The sequence below is a fragment of the Heloderma suspectum genome, chromosome 5 (genome assembly GCF_057233095.1).
Source record: "Heloderma suspectum isolate Gila_16-S chromosome 5, 16-S_ref, whole genome shotgun sequence".
Lineage (NCBI taxonomy): Eukaryota > Metazoa > Chordata > Lepidosauria > Squamata > Helodermatidae > Heloderma > Heloderma suspectum.
In genome coordinates this window covers 108,415,188-108,441,486 of record NC_139462.1, presented here as the reverse complement: position 1 = coordinate 108,441,486, position 26,299 = coordinate 108,415,188, and the positions used below count along the sequence as shown (strand labels likewise).

The 26,299-nt window shown below is 44.5% G+C and overlaps 1 long non-coding RNA gene across 1 annotated transcript; it reads right to left on the bottom strand.

The window, feature by feature from the left end:
* Nucleotides 1-8,756: 8,756 nt before the first annotated feature.
* On the bottom strand, nt 8,757-25,800 carry LOC146344250 (uncharacterized). Its single transcript, XR_014792597.1, has 5 exons — nt 25,283-25,800; nt 13,007-13,143; nt 12,369-12,442; nt 9,693-9,783; nt 8,757-9,322 (listed from the first exon to the last, which is right to left on the bottom strand). It is a non-coding gene; the product is annotated as an uncharacterized LOC146344250 (long non-coding RNA).
* Between the last annotated feature and the right edge of the window lie 499 nt (nt 25,801-26,299).

Below are 26,299 nucleotides of genomic sequence, written 5' to 3'. Positions count from 1 at the left end.
CTCCCGGGAGGGATGGCAGAAGACAAACAATGAGGGGAGGGGAGGTTGGTGGCTCCAATGTCAGTGGAGCAATGAATCTGCTCTGGGTTTCAGTCAAAACCAGTCAGAACTCTAAAGGAGCTTTAGCTCAATGAACATTCAGCAGATATCTTCTCAGACTGAAGTTATGCATAGAATTGCATGATTCGTGAGGTAAATTTTCCCATACACACACACACACACACACACACACGTCACATGTCTGAATAGTGAATATGTATTCCTCCCACACCATCCATATCATTTGCTGCCATTGTTTCTCCTGGCCTTTGCTTCTTCCTGAGTTAGTTCCATGTGTGATCTCACCTACTCCAGTGGTAATGGCACAACATCATGGCATTACATTTGACTTGATGCTTTCAGGGGGTTATGAGTAAAATATAATTGTGTGGGTTAAGACAACCCATCAGATTTGGATATGGGATGACAAAACTGAGGGCTCTGTTCACTATGAACACCCCAAACTAGTAACTAGTGTTTTGTTTGATTTTTGTTTAATTGTTGGTGGGGGGTGGGGTTTGGGGGGATTTTGTTGTGTTTTTAGGGGTGAGTAGCCTGCCTGATAGGTGGGAGTAAGGGGGCATGTGTCCACCTGATGGAAGCAATGGGGGAGTGTTGGGGGCCAGACTATACAGAGGCTGGGTGGCAGTTGCTGGCAGAGCGCTAGGGGCAGGCCATGCCAGGTAAGGGGAACAAGAGGGAGATGTGTATCTATCCCCTGTTCCAGGCCTGTTCCGAGCCAAAGGATGGCTGGGGGAGGCGTGACTCCACCTTCTGGCCTTCGTTTGCTGCTCTGCAATGCCAGGTCTGTTACACAGAAAACCTCCCTCATCCATGACATGATCCTGGATGAGGGTGCAGACCTGGCATGTATTATGGAGACCTGGCTGGCTGAGGCCGCTGCTTCAACTCCTGAGGCCATGTGTCCAGCAGGATTTTTGTATGCACAGCGGCCGAGGGTTGGGGATCAGGAAGGGGGAGTGGCTGTTATCTACCGGGAGTCCTTGGTTTTCACCAGACCCCCTCTCTGAGAGACCAAGGTTGCTGAGTGCAAGTACTGGAGGTTGGGCCCAAAGGGCAGTCTAGGGATTCTGCTCGTGTACCACCCACCCTGCTGCACAACTGACTCCCTGGCTGAGGTGCTTAAAGTGGTCTCTGATGTTTGTGTATAGTACCCTAACTTATTGGTGTTGCGAGACTTCAATGTACATTCAGAGGCCATCCTCACGGGGGCACCTCAGTACTTCATGGAGACCATGGCTTCCTGGGAGCTGCTCCCTATTCCAACTGGGCCCACCCATGTAGCCGGTCATGAGCTAGACTTTGTGTTTGTTTCTGGAGAAATGGGGAGTGATCTGGAAGTCGGGGGTATATCCACCACCCCCTTGTCATGGTCAGATCACTATCTGGTGACGTTGGACTTCTCGGTTCCACAACCCCTCTGCAGGGGTGGAGGACCCATTAAAATGGTCCACCTCAGGTGTCTTATGGATCCGAATGGATTCCTGAACACGCTTGGGGATTCTCTGGGGCACGCAAATGGCCACTCGGTTGAGACCCTGGTGGGTGGCTGGAATGCCGCAATCACTGGGGCATTAGATCAGGTGGCTCCGAAACACCCTGTCCTCCTGAACAGGGCTCGGACTGCACCATGATTCAATCCGCGGTTACGAGCTCTGCAACAGGAGGTGAGATGGCTAGAGTGCTGGTGGCAGAAGTCTTACTCCAAAGACGATCAGACACAGGCTAGAGCTGTACCTTCAGCCTATCACATGGTGGTGAAGGAAGCAAAAAAGGAATATTGTGCTGCCTCTATCGCATCTGCAGAGTGCTGTCCCAGGAGGCTGTTCCAAGTAGTCCAGAGCCTGGTCGGTCCAGTTACTCTGGAACTACTGGAGCATTCTAAGTGTGTGTGTGTGTGTGTGTGTGAACTACGAACCCATATTTGATGTATCAGTACACAGTTGTAGGTGGGGGTACAAAACCCAGGATTTGTGGCACAAAACAGCACAAAACTGGCACAAAACTTTCACATATGTTTGGAGGTGGTAATAGATGGGGGGGGCGGTTATAATTAACAGACCCTGAGCAAGCAAGGGATGGCAAAAAGTGAATATTTTTGCAGTGCTGAAAATTGCCCACAAGGAGAGGTTGTTTTATTTGAAGTGATGACAATGCTCACAAAATACGTTGAGGAATTTCTGCTGAGCCCTGCAATTAGGTATTTTCCCCCACCTCTAAAAAAACCTTGCAGTACAGAATTCTGAGCATGTTATTGGCCAGCATTTCTCAGACTCAGGATGCAAAGGGCCAGGTGCTTCAGTCTGGGTTCTTCAAGGCAAGAATTGGAGAAGCATAAATCTAATGCAAAAAAGGCAACATTTTGTAAAGTATTCCACAGCCGTGTCCACCAATCTCTACTAGATGTTTTCAGCTTACTTGGATTGCACTCAGTGTAATTGTGAAAGTATTAATCTGAACAAGGCTACTGGCCTCAAAAACTATTTCCCAAAATACGATTGTGGATGGTGAATAGCTATGCCCAAGCAACAGCTATTATCTCTTAGGATTCTTGGAGACAAGTGTCTTAGGAAAGTTTTGGAGGAAATACAATGTATACTTGCATTGGATTAAAGAAGAAAAGGGGTGCATATCAAATAACTTTTAAATCAATTAATCTGGGATTAAATATTGAGATCCAGTGCCCATTTGTTTGGTAGAACTAACAAGAAGCAAAGATTTCAGGATCAGGTGTTCTTGAAGGACTCACTCCCATGCAGACTACACGAGACTTACTGACCATTTCATACTCCTTTGCATAAAATGTCAACCTGGAAAAAACTTATTTTCCTTTTTTGCATCCACACCTCATGCCCTTGGATGTGGAGAGCAGGAAGTGCAGGTACACCCATTTGCATGACCAATGGGGCTGGGGGACATGCCAGGCCCCTGTTGCAGACTGATGACTAAGACAGGCCTGGCAATGAGCATGGTCAAGAACCAAGACTGGTTCTTGGCAATGCTGGTTGCTGGAAGACAGTGTAGGCCTGGCTTATTCACCACCCTACATTACCTTGCAGCCTTCAGAATATGAACAGGCCCTCCTCATCCATCTTAATCATTACTCCATAATAAGACCCTGGTAGTGCCTCTCCCTTAGGAAGGCCCTGTACCTCCCTGCCAACTGTGGATAGCCTACGCAAGGGTCACTGGATGCCCAGATGGAAGGCAAAGAGGTAGGGCTCAGGGCTCTCCAGATGTGCTGCTCCAAGGAGCTTGACTGAGGTCATTTGTGGCTGTCTCTACCTAACACATCACATACATATATAAACAGATGATATTCATTCATTCATTCATTCCATCTATATGCCACCCAACTCACTGGCAGGTGCCCTCCTGGTGGTTTACATTAAAAACTACGACCCCAAAACAACTATAAAACCCCCCAACCAAAACCATAAATAATCTCTCTTTAAATCTTCTCCATCCTCTACTTTTCAGGTTTGCTCCTGCTCTCAATTTCTGCAGTTGGTGTTGTTTTAAATAGGGCTGTGCACCACTTTGGCCCCAGGTCCGAATCCTGAGTCAAAGCAGGTTGCTTCAGGACACTTTGTGCCCCTTCTGAGGCAAAGCAGACAAAGCAGCCCAGAGTGGGTCAGGGGCTCACTGAAGAGCTCGGTGCACTTCGGAGCTTCAACCCCCAGTCCAGCCCCCCACCCCGGCACCTCCAGGTCCTTACCTGAGCTGCCTTCTCCACTGCCACCTCCTCGCCACCGCCAGCCACCACCACCACTGTCTTCGCCACCATCTGCCGCTGCCATCTCCTGAGGCCTGGACGTGCAACAACTCTTCTTGCAGGGAGTCACCATTTTTAAAATGGCAACTTCCGTAGAAGAAGACCAGTCGCCGTGCATCCAGGCCTGAGGAGATGATGGCGGTGAAGAAGACAGCAGCAGCAGGCAGTGGCCTCAAAGAAGACGAAGGTATCGAAGGCAGTGGCAGTGAAGAAGATGAAGGTGGTGATGATGGCGCAACAGAGAAGGTGGCGGCATGGCGATGGTGAAGGTGACGGCGGCAGCAGAGGAGGAGGTGGCCCAGGTAAGGAGCTGAGGGGTTGCGTGGGGGTGTCAGGGGGGACCCGAAGTGGGGTTCGCCATCTGAACCCCACTTTGGGCTCGGGACCGAGGCAGGTCAGGGGCCCCCCGAATCTGCCCGAGCCAGATCGGGCCCACCTCAGAAGCTGCAAAGTGGCTTCCAAGTCAGATCGGGGGGTCCCTGCACAGTTTTAAAGTCTCTCTCTCTCTCTCTCTCTCTCTCTCTATATATATATATATATATATATATGAATTGTTTTTAGAGTGTGCAAATTGTTTTGAAGTTTTGGGTTTTTTAAAAAAGAGTTTAAGTTGTCGCAAGTTTTCATTATAAATTGTCTTGGGGAGGCTGTTTGGGCTGAAAGATTACTAAGAAATAAAATACATGCATAAATAAAAATACTACAATGAAAATATCAAGAGATTAAAAGATTAAAAATAGTAAAAATATATTAAAGAACCAGCAATAGAGTTATTAATCAGAACAACAGATTAAAGATTACATGCCTACTAGAAGAGGAAAGTCTTAACCTGCCACCGAAATGTATACAGTGAAGACGCCAGGCAGATCTCCCTGGGAAGCACATCCCGCAAATGACTTGTACATTATCCAAATATTAACAGAACATGGAAAATACATTTTAGGCACAATTCTGTGCATGTTTAGATAGAAAAAAGGCCTACACCTCTCAGCATGCCCCAACCAGCATAGCTAGCTGGGGTATTCTGGGAGTTGTAGGCCTTTTTTCTGTCTAAACATGTGTAGGATTGTGCCCTTAAGATCTGGAAAGTGTTTCCACCTTACCAGTGAGAGGTGATCCTGCCCTCAGCCCATGGAAGAGAATGTGCAGAGACTCCATTGTTTATGCATGACAGGATAATGGCATGCATAGCTGGAGGGCTGTGTTTGGCTTGGCAGCTCAACAATAATAGGAAAATCCCATATTGTATTCTTCCAAATTACATGAAAAAATAACATATTAAATAGGACCTTCCCTTCAGTTCTGACTTCTTTCTATTAAATTGCAAACTATCTCGCTCGTAACAGAAATTGTTTCCTTGCTTCAGGAATCCCAAAAGGCAAATTTGGGTGACTCTGCAATACGTAAATGTGTGTTTTTTTATTGATTATTTAAGTGATTGAGAGACACTGATATTGTGTTTAATTGGGACACAGCCTTGGTACTTGGGCCAAGAATAGCAAAAGACAAGGATCCCAATCCAGCTGCAGTCAGGCAACTAGCCCAGTACAACAACTGATGTCTGCTTTCAGATCACCGGATACATCCAGCCAGATCAGTAGGGCTCTGTTGGATGAGTGTTATAGTGTGGATGGGTATTTGCATCCAGGGGTGCGCCAGTATTGGCAGTGGTTGCAGATTTTGCTGGAGTGGAGCAACCAACAATACTGACCAAAACATTATCCAAGTATGTGAGTACAGATGACCATATGTAAGCTAGCGGACAGCTCTCCTCTACAGGGGACTCATTCCCTACAGAACAGAAATGCTAGAGTGTGTTTCCCTGTTATCTGAGCCTCAGTTATCCACAGCTTCATTGATCATTTCACATTAGTCTTGTCATGTCAACAGAATGCTAGGTAAATAGTACTCCTTTTCATCTAAACCATGTATATCTTACACCCCAGGCAATGCAAAGAAATGAGATTCTGTCGCATATTTGGATTCTATTTCTCACAACAGAGAAAATACGAGCTGCAACTGAGGAATCTGAAGTGGTAAATGTAATCACTCACTTGGTTCAACGGGATATTTTATAGCAGGATAAGTTATGCTAAACAGGAAAGGTGATATCTTTTATTAGATTGTTCAGCCAGATGAAAAGTAGCTTTATCCAAAATGTTTTGTATGCTCCTAAACCAAACTATGTTGGCCCAATAAAATAAATTGTCATTTTCTCCCACTTGATTTTTCATGACCCCTTGAAGAGACTGAGGCCTGTGAACCATACCTGTTTGTCCTTCCTTCTTGGGGCCCCCTGAGGCCAGTGGAACCAGGTTTGTGAACTCAGAGAAAGAAAACTTCGGAGCAGCATGAGGGATGGGCCACTTACTAAGCTTCCTCTCCCAGCTCAGTCAAAATGTATAGTGCATTGTCCCACACTGCATTGTTCCACCTTCTGGACTACAATCCAGCCAGTAAGGCAAGATTTGATTGCACCCAATAGCTGGCTTTCTGGAATCCCCCCCCCCCGAGTCTTTGAAATTACTCTGACCTATGAAATTCCTAACGCTGACTCCCCATTTGATGAGCCAAAGGGATTTATTATTTATTTATATTTTTAAAGCTTATATTCTGCCTTTTTGCATAGAATGGATTCGAGGTGGCTTACGAAGAAATATATTGTGCATATCTGTGTATATATATAACAAATAGCACTTTGAAAAATAGCGGCCATGAAAGCGCAATGTTAACATACCGGGGCAGAGAACAAAGAAAGATAAATTCCTGAAAAATAATATCATAAAGACACTTCACTCAACAAGATAAGCCAAAAAAGGAGGAAGGGATCAGCCAAAAACCTGCTTAAATATTTATTTATTTATTTAGTAAATTTATAAATTGCACTCTCTGCCTACCAGGTACCTAGGACAATGTACAATAAAAATATTATTAAAACTTCACAATAAAACCAAAACACATAAGGAGCAAATTAAAAAATCAATAAAATTTGAGAGCAACATTAAAACTGAGGAACAACAAAACATTATACAGCATTAAAAGCCCAACAGAACAGAACACTCTTTACTGCCTGTCTAAAGGCAAATAAGGAAGGAGCTAATCTCCCCTTAGTGATGTTCACCAACTTCAACAGTTTTAACAGCTGGCAACACCCTGTTCCATGAGTGGGAGGGAAAACAGGTGCAATAATGTGTTCCCACTCCTTTTTGCTCTTCTCTTCCTGTGGCCTTTTCCACTGCCACCAGGTAGAAATCTTTATTTGTCTGGCTGCCTCCGCCAAGCCAGCCTTAAAACTCCCTGGGTCTCAAGTACCTACATTAAGTATTGTGGGGGCTGGCTGTTAGATGTGAGTTGGGTAACCCAAAAAAGAGACCACAAGTTTTCAAATAACAGAGATTTCATTTTCCTGAAGAAAAATGTCAATAGGGAAAGATTTTAAAATCTGAGTGAATACACACACACACACCATCTCTGTATGAGCAATAGGATAGTAAAACAACCAGGGATAAACAGACCCAGCAAACCTAACCAGTATCCCTAATTTATCCAAGTCCGTTACCTAATCAATATCTGTCATTGGCTCAGCTTTCTCGAGAAAGTTGAGAACTTTCAGCAGCTCTGATTCTGTCTTTTCTCTCATACTCTGGTACTCTTTCCTTCCTTTTCTCTTGCTCTCTCTCTCTCTCGCTGTCTTCTCTCTGCCCCTCTTCCACTCTGCTTCCAGCTTTTATCTTCTAAAATTATTTTTTCCTCTCCCCAACTCCAGCCAATCAACAGTTTCTTGTTCACTTCTGTTTCCTGAGCTAAAACTTTTTTTTCTCTTTCTCTTACTGTGTGTTGAACTTTAGAATCTCCTGCTTCCTGAGCAAACCTTCACCTTCCTGACTTCTATATTTTTGGATCTCTAAACTATTAAGCTTTTTGTTGAAACTGGCTCTTATGTTTACCTCCCTTGTGTTCAATAATTGGGGTGCTGCTACCAAAAAGGCTGTGTCTTGATTAGTCAACAACCTAGCCTCTCTAGCCTATGCCAATGATGTGGGACAGGGGTAAATACAGGGCACAGGTATGTTCTAATAGACATTATGGAAGGAAGAGGAGGCACAAGGAAAGCAGCTGCCATTTTTGGCAGCAGCCATACATTTAGCATAACTTCAAAATCCTGTGCTGGCATTAGCTCTTTACATGGAAGCCTAATGTGTGGAAGGAGAGCAAGATTACACCTCCTGGTGCCATCCCAGATATTGTGTACCCTACCCCAGCATTTACATGTTGAGCACCAACATCTGCAAAATGGAAGACCATGCACACAGAAAAACATACACAAAGGGCTCCACACAATCAGCTTTTCATGGATGCCTTTGTATATACAGCTGTCCATGCAAAGGCTTCCTTTTTTGCAGATGTTCACATCAACCTGTGGATGTCCAAGGGGTGATGCTTGGGCAGGTGATGTTGGGGGTAAGGGGTGTGTGTGGTCCTGCTCCCCATTCAAGCATTTAGCCCTACAAATGGATGTCAAAATCCAGATCAGAATTATCTTTGACCCTTGATAGAAGTACACCACAACATGAATACTACTTTGTCGTCTCCTGGTCAATGGTCAGATTGATTAATCTTTTTGTCATCTTGGCTTTGGTGTTTTAGAGATAGACTGAGATTAGAACCCAAAACGTATACGAAGTATAACTCTCGGTAAAGTTAATACAGGGCCATCTGGATCTTCTGTCTTTGGAATGGGTGTTTTTATGTTGGATAAAGTAGAAGCTGAATTAGCTCAGAAAGTCTGAAGCCTAGGGATGTGTGGATTGTATTCTGGCCCATCTGTGTTTTGAGGATTGTCAGGCATCGTCCACTTCGTCAGCCACTCATTAACAGATTCGGATTCTCTCCCCCAGCTTTGGAAAAATGCACCAAAAAATATTGCCATGATTTATGGCACTTTCACTGGTATGTATCCATTTGTATATTTTTCTTAACTCATCATAAAATCAATGAACAGAGTGCAACAAAAAATGATCAAAGATACATAAAACAATTTGTGTATTTTAATTTTTAAAAATGGTGTATACATAAATGTATTTTACAGCAACTTTCATAATTTTGTATGACCAAATTTGTGTACAGTTCTGGAAAGTTAAGAAAATGGTCCACACATCAGAAAAGCCAGTCTGCTGCAGATTGTGGTGGCATGATGGTCAAATTCATAGAAATTTGATCTGTCTTGCATTTCTCTGACATCCCTACTGAGGCCTTCCCTCTGGCAAAGGTTGAGAGCTCCTCACTTCTTTTTCTCTTCTGTTCCTCTCTCCTCCTTTTATATCAACTTTTTCTCCCTCTACAGGAAGTATGTTGACAAACGCATACACATAATAAATAAAGTGCTGCACAGTGCAAGTCATTTTGTGACAACAGACAAGGTGAGAATGAAGTTCAGGAAGTCTCCAGCCTTCAGGTCTAAATACTTTTCCTCTGGGCTGAATTGAACTGAAGAAAAAAAGACACACTTGTCTTTGACTCAATATAATAACGTTGTGTGTATGTGGCTCCCCACTTAATATCAGTTAGCAAATATATTTATTACATAATTTCTGCTGAAAGCAACTGGGAAACTGTTAACAGCCTTTCGTGCAGGAACGGGTAACCTTTTCTAGCCTGAGGGCTGAATTCCAATGTGGAAAAGGTCTCAATGCGTATGTGGGAGAGGGGGGGAGGCAAAGTAGGCAGAGCCAACCACACTGATTCCTCCCTATTTTAAATAGAATCTGTTTCCATCATGCCACCATAAGTCAAGGATACTTGCCTTGTGTCAGAAAAGCACAGACTCCTTCCAAAAATCAACTTAAGTTAAACTTACAGAACAATCTTACGCATGTCTTAGAAGTAAGCTCCATTGAATTCAGTGGAACAGTCCCAGATAATTGCACAAAAGATTGCATGAACAGCACCTGAAAAACCAAGCCATCAAATCAAACTCAAAAATTGCACTTTCAGATTGAGGCAGCTCCCTCCACCGCCATTCAGGAATAATCTATCAGTCATCCATACAGAAGTCATCCATCAATAAGCTAAAGTTTAATGTATGAAAAACAAAATAGCTTTATGCTGTGAATGGGTGGCCAAGAATTCTGGTTGGCTCACACATGCATATCCTTTACTTGAATTACGTAGCATCTAGTGATCATTTGCTTGTGTGAACAGGCCACTCTAACTCTACCCACCATGGTAGAGCTTTCAGAAAAGCTCACATCACTTCAAGTACAGTGCTTTTCAATGGAGTCAATTCATATATATGAAGCCTAGCACTATGCAGGTTTACTTGGGAGTGGATCCTGTGATTTAAATGAGATTTACTTCCAAGTAAGTGTACACTAGGGGAGCAGTCTTAATTGCCACCCATCAAGGGCTGGTTCATTTGTGATTGTCATCACCTGATGATTAAAGCATCCAATGATAACTTGCATGTGTGAATGGGCCACCACAGATACAGCACTGGAGGGAGAACACGCGTCTCTTTCACAAGTTCAGCTACCAGCTATCAAGCATATAGTACGGAAGAACAGAGAAATAAAGATGCCACATAAAGAAATAAAGCAATAAAGAGGTATACATGCATGCCACATGAACTAGTCATTTCATTACAGCAGGGGTAGGCAACCTGGTGCCATCCAGGTATTTTGGACTACAATTTCAATAAGCCTCAGCCAGCATAGCCAATGGTCATGGATTATGGGACTTGTAGTCCATAACTTATGGAAGGAATGAGGCTGCCTATGCCTGCATAACAACCATGATCCACAAGCTTCTATACTAAGCCAAGGCCCCCACTTCACATGCAGAACAGAAGGTTGAAGGCCTTGCTACCCTTTCTTTGCTCTCTCCCATGTCAGAGATATTACAGCTTTACAATGATCAGGAAACAATGTTGAAAAAATGTATACAATGCTACCACACTATAGTTTCTGTCTCTCAACATATTTAAACCTGTTAGTTTAAGGAGGTTTCTTGACACAGTGTAAAAATCTGACCCCAAAAAACATGTTTCAAAGCCCCTTATAAATGGTACATTTAATTTTTTCTTCCTCTTGTCTTCCATTATCAACCATAAATTCATTAATGAAATCAACCAGTAGCCCAAAGAAATCCACCAACAAATTCTCCGTAAAATGAGTTATTTGCTTCCCTTCTCTCCCCCATCCACTACTCCCCGCTTTTTCCTGTAGGCTTTTCCCCTCCATACCCAGTTGATTTAGGAGCTGTCTGAATGAACAGGCTACATTGTCTTGTAGAGTGGAACTAGGCATTGCCAGAGTTACTCATTTTTTGCAGTGATGCAATCCCCATGAAATAGTGTGTTTTAGAGAGGGCTCAAAAGGCTTGTACACATCATTCTTTAAAACACGCACACACAAAAACCACTGAGTCTAATTAGTGCTTTGTGATTGAATTTTACAGCTTACAAGAAAGAGAATTCTTACTCGTCCTGTTTCATCACAGAAGGAGAAACTTCTCCAGTGTTTTGACCCACTTTAATGCCCTTTGAAGTGCAGCCATAAAGGCCGATTCACTGCCAAGACCAAGCTAGGTGGCTGCCTAGGACAGCACTTTGTAGCTGACATAACTGTTGCTTAGGAACATGAGAAGGCAAAGGAAAGCCTAAGAGACTGATGCTGTGCAAAAAATGTCCCAAGAAACAGGCAAGAGCTTTCGGGGTAGATAATCCAGCATGACTGGGAATGAGACATGGCTGTAAGAGGGGCAGCAATCAGTCAGTGAGGATTCACTTTGTCCTTATCCTCACTGAGGTGGTAAACCTGCATCTAGACTGTACCACTTCAGACTGCAGGTGAGGAGGCTGAAATGACTGAATGCTTCTCCATACAAAACAAATAAATAAATCCCAATACATACAAAACTAGATATCAGAGAGAAGGGTCCTGGTCTAGGCTTCTTCCTAGTATGCTGGTTTTCCAAGTACAGAGATTTGATTTGACTTTTTAATTAAGGTTTAAAATATATGAGCTCCACCTACAATATGAAGCGGTATAGTCCAAACTCAGGCGTACCATCTCAGTGAGAGCCAGACAATTGACAGGCAGAGAAAGGGAGTGGGCCCTGCTGAAGGGATCAGGCAGCAAAGAGGGATAAGCCATGTAAACATTATTAGCCACAGGGCCAGATAAGGTTGCTGAGGCTGAAAACCTCCAAGATTTAATGGAGCAAGAGGGTGATTTTAAGATGTCAAAACATTAACAGTAATTACTTCCACTTTTTCCCCCATAGACTTAACGCACTCCGTTATTGTAGGGAAAGCAGACAACAACATTCCGGATAGTCAGAACTAAGTATTGGATGGTCTATCAGTATAAGAAATATAATAAATACATAAATCCCCATGCTTTAGCATTCCAGTGTTTTTCTTATTGTCCTCCCCCTTTTTTTCAAATGCTAACTTGAAATGTATGTAACTTCCAATGCAACTGCAGTGTTATCCTTTCAAGAATGAACTGGCATAGTGCTGGACTTGGCGCACCTGAGTGGCTGACAAAATGGTTGGTGATTGTCACATTCCTGCTTCAGCAATAGGCACTGTCCACCCTTTCTGCTCTGTAGTGAAATTGACAAGGGGAAGAGAGAAGCTTTGATGAAACTGACAGTGTCCATTTCTGTACTCTTTGCAAACTGAAATATTAGCATGTGTGCCAGCATTTGTGTGTACTCATCAAAACTGCTCTGCATATCAGAGAGTTTACACTAAACTTTTCCTGGACATAAAAAACTAACATGTCAGGGAGAAGTTTTGAGCTCAGTGTTCTTCCTGCCATGCTTGTTTTGTATGTGCAGGCAGGTTTTTATGTGGAATAGCATTAAAACGTGCAACCTCCCATCTTCCATTGATGTGGTACAGTCCATGAAGGGCTGTAACACCACAGCTTTCAACACGCAGTTGGGCACTAACACTTCACCAAGGAAATTATCCTCTTTCCCCATGTCACACTGCTTGTTTAAAATGAAGTGTTATAAGAATGTAAACACACAATCCGGATAAAAATTGAATACATTTAAGTCACATTGTTACCACAAAAAAGAGAATTAAGCACATGGTTAATTATCCTGTTTAAATCTGTGAGACCTAAAAGTACCATAATAAAACTTATATGGGATACTTGCCTGCAATCTGCAAAATGTCCTGAAGAGAAAAAGAACAGCACCTTCATGAAATACTTGAGACAAAACGTTTGATGCTTCAGCACTGGGAGGTCAAGAGCTTTCTTACAACTTAACAAATGTCTGGAGATCTATTGGAGCTATCAAGCAAAGAAAACAAATTCACATTCACATTCAGTATTAGTGACCAGATAAAACTGTAAAGCGAATATGATCTTAGTGCCTGAGTCTCAATGATAAACTAAGATTTCTGGCTATCACAAGAAGGAAGTGGATCCCTCAGAAATAACCTCCCTCCTACTCCTACCATTCTCCATCACTTCCTAGGCAGCCTTCCCCAACTTGGCACCATCTAGATGTTTTAAACTACCAGCATTCTTGGCCATTGTCCAAACTGGGTGATGGGAACTGAAATCCCAAACATCTGGAGAGCACCAGGTTGGGGAAGGCTGTTCCTTAATCTCTTATACCCATTTCCCTTTCCTCTCTCTTTCTTTTCAGTCTCAAGGACTAGAGATTTGAGAGCTACCAAATGCAACCTGATCTGGATGGTGTAACATACTTCATCCACTTCTTTCTTTATTTATGTGCTTGTCCAGGGTATATTAGGTAGCATGTCATTGCTCTCACCAGGGCCTTCAAAGCAGCATTGAGTGCTCCTTCTTATTTCTTGTGTGGCAAATGATGAAACAATCTAGCAATTAATGATCTAATATGTCTGCCCCCATGTGAGAAGGGAAACCAAATATAGAATTATATTACACATAGTAGTTTTGATCAGTGCAGAACAGAGCAAATCATACAGTCTGATAAGTAATTAACAGATCTGTCTTATTATAATTTTCTTCCCTCTGTTGCCATATTGCCTTTCTAAATTTGCAACAAGAAATCTAGACTTATACTTTGCTTGCTTGCAGGAGAACAATCATTGTAATATTTTTCAAGGACAAATGTAATATTTTTCAAGGACAAAAATACACACCCAAGAGAGCTTTCACATAAATAATTTTGTATACATGCTCTCTCTGTGTATGGCCCATTTTAGCTTAGGCCAGAGCTGCACTGCTCTCAGGAATGTCTACAGCTAATAGATAGTGGCATTGCCTCCAGTGGAGGTTGCCTGTGATACAAGGGGCAAATAATATTTCATACACTAACATAAATAACAATGTTCCGATGCCTCTTAAAACAAACCCCACCAAAACCAGCTGGGCAGGAGTGAGATTTAGAGCAGAGAAAGAGGGGGAGGGAGGGAAGGGTGCTAAACCCTTTTCATACTGACTGTTTACCTTCTCTAAATCATCCCTACATGGCTTTTCCCTTTGCTGGTTTTCAAATGAGTGTTTGCCCTCAAATGCGCTACATCTGGAGAAACTGTGAAGCCCAGGGGGTACTCAAATGCCATATCTGAGTCTCCATATCATTGCCCATGCTTTTGCAGGAACTTCATATTTGTTTTTACTCAGGGGAAAGCTGCAAAACCATCACATTACAAAGGTGGGCAGTTAACCATGGGTCCAATGAAATAAATAGGCACTGCACAAGAGACGTTCCTAGAGAAAATTTGTGCCCCAAATGTATAGAACAGGAACTTGGTTTGGATGCTTGGTAGGTCCCCAGGCTGTATGCTCCCACACAGGGACATAATAGGCTTGCAACTTGGATGGGATTATGTGGAGGCACCAATATTATGAGCTGGTGCCAATACCTGGGGGTTAAACATGAGGCTGCTGTGATACGCTGTGAGATATTTCAATTGCGCAAGCTATGGTGGCTGTATGCAGGGATCCAGTGCAGGCCTGGTTCACACATACATGTACGTCCCTTCATGTTGTTGTTGTTGTTAAAATGTATATACCACTTACCTTTTTTAAAAAAAACAATAACTCTTAAGTGACTTACAAAGAGAACACATTAAAATAAAATGTTTGTAATAAGAAACACTAAAACCACGTACTCACAGTACCACAATTAACCAACATACTGGATAGCACAATCAGTCAGGGAATTCCTGGGTAAAGAGCTTGTCCTTCAATTGGTGCCTAAAGCATGCCACAGTTGGCATCACCCAAATACCAGGGGGACAGCATTACACTTGATTGGTGTGAAATTGATACCTGACTTTAAATGTATGAGCTAACTCCATTAAAAAGCATTGCATTTGGAGTGAGATGGGGCATTAGCTAATTAATTTAGTACATTAAAATCCCATCTTTCTTCCATCATGGAACTCAAGGTGGTGGCTTATATAGGGTTCTCCAACAGTCTCCTGTGCAGGTACTAACTCGACTCACACCTGCTTAACTTCAGCAATGTGGTTACATCATGTTCCCTCAGACCATGCCCTGGGACATATCTATGATGAAAGCCCATTTACACATGCAAATTGTCATGCAACCACACTTCCACACAATCTTGGCCAGCTTACAAGTTTACCAGCACCCCCACAAAGTCTTCTAAGTGATCATGTATGGGCTAATGAACATCTGAACTGGGCAATAGGGCAAAAGACTCCATCAAAGCAAAAGTAGAAATGAATGCCACTGGAGATGGAGACAGAATCTTAAAAAGAAAAACTTCCTGGCTGAGCTCTACAAATCAGTGCCAGTAGAGACCTAAGATCATCTGATTCTGTTAATCACTTTTTAAGGAAATTCCTCTATCCTATTAGCCAGCTGTGAATTTCTTCCCAAATCCCCAAACCTTAATCAGAATTCTCCCTAGTTTCTCTGGTGTGATTCACTACTGGTCTCATAGTAGGTATATGCTCCCTCAAGGATCAGAGACAACATACATCTGAATACTAGTTGCAGGAGATGGTTATTTCTTTTGTCTCCTGCTTCTGGGCTTCCCATGGACATCTGGCTGGCAACTGGACTAGATAGATCTGATGCAGCAGGGCTCTTCTTATGGTCTTTTGTTCACAAAAAGTGAGAGTAAGGGAAGGCAAATATTGTTTTGCTTTAAAGTAGCCTTCCTCAACCTGGTGCCCTCCAAAGCTATTGGACTACAACTCTCATCATCTCAGCTTGTTCAGTCGTTCAGTCGTGTCCGACTCTTCGTGACCCCATGGACCATAGCATGCCAGGCCTTCCTGTCCTGCGCTCTCTCCCGGAGTGTGCTCAAGTCCATATTCATTGCATCGGTGATGCTATCTAGCCATCTCATCCTCTGCCGTCCCCTTCTCCTTTTGCCTTCAGTCTTTCCCAGCATCAGGGTCTTTTCCAGGGAGTTTTCTCTTCGCATTAGGTGGCCAAAATATTGGAGCTTCAGCTTCAGTATCTGTCCTTCCAATGAGCACTCAGGGTTGATTTCCTTTAGGATGGACTGATTTGACCTCCTTGCAGTCCTGGGGACTCGTAAGAGTCTTCTCCAGCACCACAGTTCAAAAGCATCAGTTCTTCGGCGCTCAGCCTTCCTTATAGTCCAGCTCTCACAGCCATACATTACTACTGGGAAAACCATCGCTTTGATTAGACGGACCTTTGTTGGCAAGGTGATGTCTCTGCTTCTTACTATGCTGTCTAGGTTGGCCATAGCTTTCCTCCCAAGGAGCAAGCGTCTTTTAATTTCATGGCTACAGTCACCGTCTGTGGTGACCGTGGAGCCCAAGAAAGTAAATTCTGTCACTGCTTCCATTTCTTCCCCTTCTATATGCCAGGAAGTGATGGGGCCGGATGCCATGATCTTAGTTTTTTTAATGTTGAGTTTCAAACCAGCTTTTGCACTCTCCTCTTTCACCCTCAACAAGAGGCTCTTGAGATCCTCTTCGCTTTCTGCCATTACAGCATACCCCAATAATAATGACAATGATGATGATAATGATGATGATGCACCATCAATGTACATGGCACTTTATGGAATGCCAACAAAAAGGCAGGTCGCTGTTCTGCGGAATTTACAATCTAAAATTTGACATAGGATCTGCAATAAAGCAGAGGTGAGAAACCTCTTTCTGCCCAAAAGCCAAATTTAATTTTGGAGAAGCTCTCAGGGTCACATTTCCAGTGTTGAGCATGGCCAAAGGCAATGGGAGTGGGGTGGTCAGCAAAGGGACAGGGCCCAGAATACCAGCATAGTGTAGCTTAAAGCTCTTACTACCCAGAACTAAGCTTTAGGAAAGGCATTTCCACCTTTAACAATAGGGATAAAACTGCACAAAAGCTGGGAAACCACTAAATGATTGGTGACTGGGAGAAATGGGGTGGGAGAAGGAGAAGGGCATGGAGACTCCAGGAGGGCCAGATTTGCCCCCCCCCCCAGGCCTGAGGTTCCCTAGCCCTGCAATAAAGTGAAGGGAGGGAGGAAGAAGAGAAGAACCAGTGTGGCTTAGTGGCGAGAGTGTTGGACTGGGAGCTGGGAGATCTGGGTTCTAGTCCCCACTCACCCACAGAAGCTCACTGGGTGACTTTGGGCCAGTCACAGACTCTCAGCCAAGCTTATTTTATTTCATTTATTTCATTTCTATACCGCCCAATTGTCGAAGCTCTCTGGGCGGTTCACAAAAATTAAAACCAAACAGCACACAATAAAACAATTTAAAATATATAGAACATTAACACCACAATATAGCAATACAACCACAATAAAACCTAGCAGCAGTGCAGGAGTTTAAAATACAGATTTAAAACAGCAAAGCTAAAACTTTAGAAAGCTAAAATGCCTGGGAAAATAAAAAGGTCTTCACCTGGTGCCGAAATGAATACAATGTAGGTGCCAGGCAAACCTCATGAGGGAGTTCATTCCAGAGCCGGGGTGCCACAGCAGAAAAAGCCCTCCTCCTAGTAGCCACCTGCCTCACTTCCTTTGGCAGGGGCTCAAGGAGAAGGGCCGCTGACAATGATCTTAAGGTCTGGACAGGCACATATGGGAGGAGGCGATCCTTCAGGTAACCTGGCCCCAAGCCATTAAGGGCTTTAAATGTTAATACCAGCACTTTGAATCGGGCCCGGAAATGGACTGGCAGCCAGTGCAGCTGAAAAAGTACTGGCATAATATGAGCTCACAGGCCAGTCCCTGTTAACAATCTTGCTGCCCTATTTTGGACTAGCTGAAATTTCCGGTCCGTTTTCAAAGGCAGCCCCACATATAATGCATTGCAGTAGTCCAGAGGAGAAGTTATCAGAGCATGGATAACTGTAGCTAGGCTATCTCTGTCCAGATATGGGCATAGTTGGTATCCCAGCCTAAGCTGATAAAAAGTGCTCTGTGCCACTGAGTTCACCTGTGCCTCAAGTGACAGTTCTGGATCCAAGAGCACCCCCAAACTACGAATGTGATCCTTTAGGGGGAGTGCAACCCACTCCAGAACAGGTTGAATATCACCTAGCCGGGCAGATGAACCACCCACTAACAGTACCTCCGTCTTGTCTGGATTGAGTTTCAGTTTATTGGCCCTCATCCAATCCATTACCGTGCCCAGGCACTGATTCAGAACAGCCACTGCTTCACCTGGTTTTGATGAGAAAGAGGTAGAGCTGGGTGTCATCTGCATGTTGATGGCACCTCAGCCCACACCTCCGGATAACCTCCCCCAGCAGTTTCATGTAGATGTTAAACAGCATGGGGGATAAAATAGAGCCCTGTGGAACCCCATGGCACAATTGTCATGGCACAGAGCAATAATCCCCCAGCACCACCTTCTGCAATCGCCCATCCAAGTAGGAGCAGAACCACTGCAGTGCAGTGCCTCCAACTCCCAACCCAGACAACCTATCCAGAAGGATACCATGGTCGATGGTATCGAAAGCCACTGAGAGGTCCAGAAGAATCAACAAGGTCGCACTCCCCCTGTCCCTCTCCCGGCAGACCTCATCCCACAGGGTGACCAAGGCAGTTTCCGTTCCAAAACCAGGCCTGAAGCCCGATTGAAATGGATCTAGATAATCCGTTTCATTCAACAGTGCCTGGAGCTGTCCTACAACCACCCGCTCAAGCACCTTGCCCAGGAAGGGGATGTTGGCCACTGGCCTATAATTGTTAACATCCTCTGGGTCCAGGTTAGGCTTTTTCAGAAGTGGTCTAATTACCACCTCTTTTAAAGTGGCAGGCACCACTCCCTCTCTCAAGGAGGAATTTACAACCTCCTGGACCCAGCCAGACATCCCTTCCTTGTTTGATTTAATAAGCCATGAAGGGCAAGGGTCAAGCACACAAGTGCTTGGCCAAGCACCTTGTCTGCATCCTCAGGCCTCAGTAACTGAAACTCATCCAATAAAACTGGACCAGACAGTGCTCTGAACACCTCTGCCAATGGAGCTGCATTAATCGTGGTGTCCAATTCATGACGAATCTGAGCAACTTTATCTTCAAAGTGCCGTGCAAACTCGTCGCAGCATGCCACCGAGGGTTCCACCATCTCTCTCCCTAGCCCAGAATGTAACAGGCCACGAACCACTCAGAAAATCTCCACTGGACGACACTGAGAAGATGAAATGCTGGTGGAAAAGAACTGTCTCTTTGCCACCCTCACCGCCACAGAGTAGGCTTGATAGTGGGCTCTTACCTGTGTTCAGTCAGACTCAGCACGAGTTTTCCTCCACCTGCGTTCTAGCCGTCTCCCCTCTTGCTTCATTGCCCTCAGCTCAGGTGTATACCAAGGAGCTGGCCGGGCTCTGCTCAGAGGGAGAGGGCGCTTGGGCGCGATCGTGTCAACCGCCCAAGTCATCTCTGCATTCCACAGAGCGACCTGGGCTTCAACAGGAGCACCAGCCATACCAGCAGGAAAATCCCCCAGAGCCCTCTGGAATCCATCGGAATCCATTAATCTCTGGGGGTGGACCATTTTAATAGGTCCCCCACCCTTGCAGAGGGGGAAGGCTGCCAGGAGTCTCAACCTCAGCAGAAAGTGATCTGACCATGACAAAGGGACAGATGTTAATTCCTCCACTTTCAGATCACCATCCTCCTGCCCAGTCGAGAAAACCAGATCAAGCGTGTGTCCTTTTATATGCGTTGGGCCGATGACCTCACAGGGTTGTTGTTGTGAGGATGAAATGGAGAGGAGGAGGATTATGTACACTGCCTTGGAATCCTTAAGGAGGAAAAAATGCAGGATAGAAATGCAATAAATAAGTAAGTGAGATAAATGGGGGGGGGGAAATGGGTTGAGACTTCATTCCTATACACCCTTTCCTGGGAATAAATCCCCTCATTACAGATTTGCCCTTTGCTGAGTGTTCTCATATTTAGTTCCAGTATTTAGGAAGCCTCTGGCTGCCAGTTAGCTACCTATAGTTGATCAATATACTTCAAACAAAACATACCCCCAAAATTGTCTTAGCTGGATTTAATTTTGGTTTTGTATTTCCAAGAGCTAGTAAGGGAAAAAGTCTTTTGACACATCAACATATCACTTGCATAAAATAAAATAAAAACATTTCTGGTTGTTAAACAGAATGTAAGTTTCTTAAATCTTAATAGCTTAACAGATAATAGAATTTTATAAACATTTCTTGCCTAGTCCTAACAGTTTAAGTACATTCTAAGTACCAAGTTGCCCATTCAACTTTGAACAGGCTATTCAGGTGACAAGTACACAGGCCTTGTGAGCTTCTAATAAGAAGCTCCCACATTCTAAAATTAGCACATGTTTATATCTTTTGTGCTGAAATTAACTCATAGCTCATATTATCTGCTGTTCCATAAATTAGGGCTCACAGTCTTAATTGTCTTATTGTTATTAAACATTCCTGAACAATAAAAACAATAAAAACACAGACATTTCAGGCAAGATATAATCAATTTGGAATCAGAGCTTTGAGAAGATAATGTCTTACTCATTAGTAAGACATTATCAGAATTTCCTAATTGAACCTAAGGGCAGCATCCAACAATGTCATTCCGCCAAAGCAAATTGTGCGTGTGCATCTCCACCAAGATGACCAGTTGTGCAAGAGGTTGTGCAACATGCAATGAGACACGCCAGCAGAGCTTGCAGAAGCAGAGCGCATTGTGCAAGTGGAGCATAGTTCACTAATGTGCCATAGTGAAATGCCATCCCATGGGGGTTACACTGTGGCGGGGCTTGTACAAGAGATTGCTCAATGCATTGGTGGGACTTGCACAAAGTGTAGGGCAACCAAGATCTGTTAGTGGGATGGTTGCGCAAGCAGTTGCACAAGTGTAACTGTAGTTGGACTGTCCCCTTGAGCATTGTTATGCTCCTAGTTTCTGCTAGCGCAACATCACCTGTACTACTGGATTGGCACTGTTGGATACTGCCCAAAGTCTATAAATGTTAATAGTCATCTGTATATCAAGCTTTTTGATTTGTATACCTTACAGAATATTTTTGTTCATTAACTGATAAGCGAAAACTTTAACCACACTTTCACCTGGAATAATACAGTCTCATTATTCAAATAACTCTGGCCCAAGTGATAGGACTTTAATTCAGCATGTTCTTTTTGCATACCATCCAGGTCATCTGGCAATTTTTTTTTATGCCCGTTACACAGAATTCATTGTGAACCTGCATGTGTCATCATGTGTCTTCCCTTTAATACAATTATTCCTTTATACTTAATTACACTTTAAAATTCTTAATTATTTATCATTAAAAATTTGGCATTTGCATTTCATAATAAGACATCCTGCATTGTTTGAAAAGAGGTGGGTTAGCAATTTCTCAGTTGCCTTCCCAGCAATTCCAATAAAGCAAATATCAGCTATTTCCTAAAAATCTAGGACACCATTGAACTCAATTTGTCTTATTTCGGAGTAACCACATATAGGATCATACCATTAGTTATGTCCTTAAGTTTTGCACCTCTTGGAGGTGTGGGGTAAGGGGTTAAGCAATAGATCAAACTGAAAAAGTGGTTTGAGGAAGACATGAATGAGAAGAGGTGACACCAAACAGGTGTCCTGGGATGCAGTTCTAAGCATCCAGTTCATTTTGATATCATCATCATCTTATAAAGGGCCTACAAGGGCCTGGCAATGTACAAAAATATAGCTTTTTGATTGTGATCTAGATTCCTGAAGAGTAATTAATGTATCCTATATGAGATCAGATAGATTGGAAAATATTTCTTTTACAAAAATCTAACTTGAAACTAGGACTGCTTAGTGGATTTATGGTCTTGCTTGTGACATACTAACCAATTCACAGTTTGCTTCTTTAATTCTTTGTTGTTGCAGCGTTTCAATATAGGTGGCAATTTCAGGTTTCTAACAGTTTCTCTGAACTATATATAGCTTGGGACAGATATACCATCTGTCTGAGGTTACTGTTTGGTTATCATCCTAACCAAGATCCTGGTTGTACACAGCTGTTATCAACACAGTGCCTTTTCATAAATGGAATCACAGACTCACTGAAAGCTGATTACATCCCCACATTTTTACTATGTGATCAGTATATTAATTGATGATATGCACCTCAATGAATTCCTTCCAACTTACATGAACCAAGAAAGATTTTGATCTATAAAATATAGCATTAGACACTCTCACAAGGTTGCTAAAGAAAATGTGCAGCTATAGTATATTCAGATCACTGAATATAGTACATTCAGATCAGATCAGATCAGATCACCTATAGCATATTCAGATCACTAGAAGTAAATCCCATTGTGTTTAAGGAGCTTACTCCCAAGTCAGTGTGCACATGATATCAGCCTTGGTTCTAAATGCTTTTATCTTACTTTTTGCTCTAAATATCTTAGAATTCTCCATAAATCGAAGACTTGGAAAGGGCAATGGGACCATCTGTGCATGGAAAAACCACTCCTTTATTCCCTTTAATGGAACAAGTTCACATTTTGCCCTACGGATGTAAAACTCCATGTACATAGTCTAAGTACAAGTACCTGATCTCTATTATCAAGCAGACACATGTATTTATTTATCTCTCCATTAACTCATTTTTGGAGACAGTTTTTTTTTTTAAAGAGAAGTGTTATAGGAGGAACTAGCTAATTTCCCCTGATTTTTAAATTGGATTGCCTCACCTTTTCCCCTGTTTGCATTTTAACTAGTACAAAGTAATGTTCTTGACATGGAAGTCCGTAGTGGAGGAAAGGTATCTTCACTTACTTAATCTCTGTGCATTCCCTTTTAAAATGCAGCAGCAGAACCAGAAAAAAAGAAAAAAGGGGAAAAAAGAAAGAAAAAAAAGTGGCATCATTTTTGTTTGTTTGGAAGAGATTAATTTTCTAAAATGAGAGGTGCCAGGGCTAAGTCACAGCCTGTTATTTTAAAGTCCTGTTCCTAAATCCGTGTTGTGGGTGGGTGGCTTACCCTGTGGGAAGGGAGAAATGCAATCTGCACATGCTCAGAGATGCCTGCCTATTTGCTATTACTATCCCTGGCACTGAGGTTCCAGGACTGGAATATTACACCTTTCGATTATAAACTGTGCTGTTTTGGCCCAAGCACCCCTAAATAACCACCAAGATGTGCAGCGCTTGGTTGTTAAAAGGAAAGCTGTGGTTTCTTTATTCAATCTCTCCCAACTGAATGTGTCCATCAAAATGAAGGGGGAAGGTATAACTGTGCTAAATACTCTGTCCTTGTGATTGGGTTGGGTTGGGGATGTTTGGGTGTGTGTGTGTGTCTCACACAGGTTTATTAATTGTGTGACTGGATTGCAAGCCTGGTTCCAAATGAAGTGAATGGAGGGGTGGGGGGAAGATTTCGAGAATCTTCATTTGTTTTAACTACACAGTTCTAAGGTGCTGAATCGATTATAACAACTGAAAGGTTTGGGAAGAGAGATGGGGGAGAGATGTGAAACGGTCTCAAAGGGAGGACAGCCACCTAGATCAAGCCACAGCAGCGCAAAACCCAGCCGGATGCTCTTAACCAAGGGAAAAAGGGCATCAGATTTGGCGTTGCTTCTGGTGTCATTTCCTCTCTTTGTCCCTTGGTGGAGTTGTCGAGTTAGGTTTTTCCATGCCGTCCTCTCTGCTACTTCTGTCCTCCTCTCCCGCCCAACCCGCATCACCCCCCCCCCACTATCACGTTTTTACTGTACTTAACCTTTTATTGTCTCGATCCATATGCTCGCTTCCCCTTTCACTGGGAGAGTCCACCTACAATCCTGCGTGGAAGATCAACCTTAACGCTTTAAAAAGAAAAAATCGAAATTGTCCTTGCATCCCTCTCCCCGCCTCCTCCCTTTCCTGGATCTGTTTTTCTCCTCAAATTTGAGACTCGAACAGTGCGATCCTATACATATCTACTCAGACGTAAGTCCTATTGAGCTCAATGGGGTTTGCATCCCGGTAAGTAGGAATGGGATTGCAGCCTGATACGCCAAAGAGTAACACCCGATCCGAGTTGGAGGGAAGAAAAATAGAGAATCAATCAGAGACGTCTCGCTCCATCTAGAGCAGGAGAAGGACGGGGGATTAAACCTGTTAATAAATCGTTATATTGGTTGGCCGCCACCGATCAAAAGGTATCAACAGTAAAACTCAAGGCACGACCCAAGAGGGAATGTTACCGAGGGCTGCAGGAAAGCTCATGAACGGAGAACAACAAGGGAAAAACAAAGACTTTCCCCCCACAGCGAGGGAATCCCACACTTCACATAAAAACTGGGGGACGCCAAATACCCACGTTGGTCTACTCGGGTATATAAATTAGAGGTGGTCGGTATTAATCTTTCTGTTACCGACCAGAACTCTCGCGTATTGACTCCCAAGGCGCCCATGGTCTCGCATGTAGCCCAGTATTTTCACGCACCCCGAGATCCGCGGGATAAACGTCAGTGGAGGCTGGTGACTCCGATGTCAGTGGGGCGGTGAATCCGCTCCGGGTTTCAGTCCGAACTCTAGCGGAGCTATCCAAGGTGCTGAACCTATTTTGGGGGGGGGTTGGATTCAGCACCGTAGAAAGCTCTGACGGAAACCCAGTGCGGATTCACCGCCCCACTGACATCGGAGCCACCAGCCTCCACTGGATAAGCGTATCTCGGCGCCAGGCCAGGCCAGCTCGCCTGCGGATCACAGCAGCGATCAGGGCGCGTCTTTCGGAGCAGGCAAGAGGGCATCCGCGCCTGATCGAGGGCGAATTCCTTTGCAAAATGGAAGTGGGGGCGGGGAGACAGAACGCCAGCGGGGGTTGCTCCCCTTCCTCGCAGGAGCCCGTCCCTTCCCCCTCCTCGCAATACGTAGCCAAGGCACGTGCCACCAAAGCAGCGCGCCGCTGCCCATCCACCATGCCGCGCACGTCGAGCCCATTTCCCACGCCGGCCTCCCGCGAGCCTGCCTTAGAGGGAGATGGGGGGGGGGGGGTTGGCTGCTGCCGCCGCCGCCGCCGCCGCGTTACCTCTGCTCTCCGAGAGATGAACCAATCCGGTATGAAGGACGCTGCTGCACGCCTGAGCCCGGAAGACAGAGTGAGAGAGAGACGGCACGCGAAGAACCCTCCGAGACAGAGAATTGAGGATGATGGGGGTGGTGGTGGTGGGGAGAATGCGTGCGAGGAAGAGACACTGGAGGGGGAGATGAATGCACTGCAAGAGGGGGATTGTGGGAAGCACTCTTGGGAAGTCGAGAGGCGGGTGGGGAAGCGGAGAGATTTCCTGGAATTTCGTAGGGGGGGGAGGCTGGGGAGGGCGCACACTGAGAAGGAACGCGTGAGAAGACGTTGCAAGCGAGAACAGGGTGCAAAGAGCGAGTGTGCGGGAAACAGGCACGGAAGACACCGGCGAGAGACAGGATGGCTGAAAGGGTATAGGAGGGGGAAAGAGAGCGAGCAGACGCGACGAGAAAGCCGCGGGGGGAGACAAAGCACAGAGGCGCGCGCGCGCGCGCGCACACACACACACACACACACACACACACAGTTCCGACTGCGAGGCGGCCCTTGGAAACAGAGCCGTGTTGTGTGTTTCTCCGCACACTGGGTCTTCCCTGCGAATTAAGACCGCAATAGCAGCGGCGGGCGAGAACGTGAACGGAAGGGTGTAAGGGAAGGAAAAGCGACGCCTCTCGGCGTAACCGAGTCCGAGTGGCCCTCGATTTCCACGGGATTCGCTCGCCAGCCGCCCAAGCCTACGCACGTTTCCTCGGAGGAGCGCGCGAGCCACGCTGAGGTCAGCGGGGCTTGCTTACGCCCCAGTGAAGCGTGCGCAGGATGACAGCAGTAAAAGTTTCCGCGGGTTGGGGTGGACCGTCGGAGCAACAGCTCGGATTTCCACGATGCAAAAAAAAAAAAAAAGGGAAAGTTGGGCTATTATTATTTTATTGCGATCCCAGAAAATGCTGCCGCATTGCATTTCCATCTTTTCTGCCCCGCCTTACCAAAAGAAAGAAAAAAGGTGGGGGGGACTAATAGTAGACT